Source organism: Amphimedon queenslandica, unplaced genomic scaffold (genome assembly GCF_000090795.2).
Source record: "Amphimedon queenslandica unplaced genomic scaffold, v1.1 AMPQUscaffold_13432, whole genome shotgun sequence".
Lineage (NCBI taxonomy): Eukaryota > Metazoa > Porifera > Demospongiae > Haplosclerida > Niphatidae > Amphimedon > Amphimedon queenslandica.
The window spans coordinates 237,728-239,149 of NW_003546332.1; positions in this window are offsets into that span (position 1 = coordinate 237,728).

The following is a 1,422-nucleotide window of genomic DNA, read 5'->3' on the forward strand; positions in this document are numbered from 1 at the left end:
TTTTAGTGATCTTTCTTCTAGTATTAGTTTAGAACTAAAGCCATCAACATTTATGTTTCAGTTAATTTATGCTAAAAATTGGAGTAAATTTAATACTAGCTGTAGCTCTAAACTAAAATCTTTTTTGCTATATTGCTGAGTTGTTTCAAATGTTCATCATACGCAATATGCACAAAATGCACTATAGACAAAATAGTAAATGTTACTGCTACCAATAATATGATCGAAATGGCACATGTACAGTTTATACAAAAATTTAACAGCTAGGCGCTGCCTAAGCACATTTTCACTTGATTATTTTAGCAGTTTCTAACCAATATTTTCAATTCCAGTATTAGTTCTAGTTCTAAAAAGGTTAAATTATTACAGGTTCAGTATTAGTTGTAGTGTTTCAGGATTAATAATTATTGTTCTAATAAAGAGTTCTAGTAATTTAATTAATATTTTTAATTCTAGTATTATTTCTAGTTCTTCATTGAAATAATTTAATGTTAATATTAGCTCTAGTATTTCAGCTACTAAAAATTATTAGTTCCAGTTCTATTTCTAGTTTTTTGAACTATAACTAAGCAGAACAATTATTATTTAGTTCTAGCATAGAAAAACTAGAACACTAAACTATTGGCAAAATGAATTTACCACTCGTAACACCTCACTGTTTCTGAAGTAATTTTAAATGGTTTCATTGTTGCTTGTATCATGCTTCCACTCTGATATCATAAGTAATTTTTTGGGGATCACTATGACTTAAGAATTTAACCCTATTACAAACATGTAATTAATTTTATGAAAGAAGTACAGCCAAACTGCACCCTCCGTAAACTGGAAGAATTTTCTTTGCAACCGGAAAAGGTGTTACTTAAGAAAATGGCTGAACTTAGGTTGTACTTTGTTTTTAGCTGGAAATTTTTACTGGACCAATATTAAAGCTACTCTATGCCATCATTTTGATTACTTCAAGATCATAAATTAAATACTTTTAATGGAGAGTCAAAGTTCTGTTTTATGGCAATAAAAGGACCATGTGTGACATTGCTAGATGGAAAGGAAAAGCAAGAAAGCTATTATTTCTATACCCGTAAGTTGGAAAAAGAATGTTTAGTTTTATTGTGTTATAATAATGGTTGTGGGACACAATGAACATGATAAAATGAATAATATGGCTAAGTACCAAGTTTGTAGTACAAATAAAAATTACGGTATTACGTTAGCTAACACTTGTCATGTATTAGTAGTCCATGTTGTTTAACCATGGGCCACGTATCATGCAGATGTGTTGCTAGATTTATTCTCTACATTTGCTGATGGTGTAAACTGTACATTGTTGTTTGTGCTGTGTTTATTTGACCTTCAAAATTATCATCAAAATTATTTTGTGATTATAACTTATGTCAGGGCAGTGGTGGGTAAATGCATGTCCTG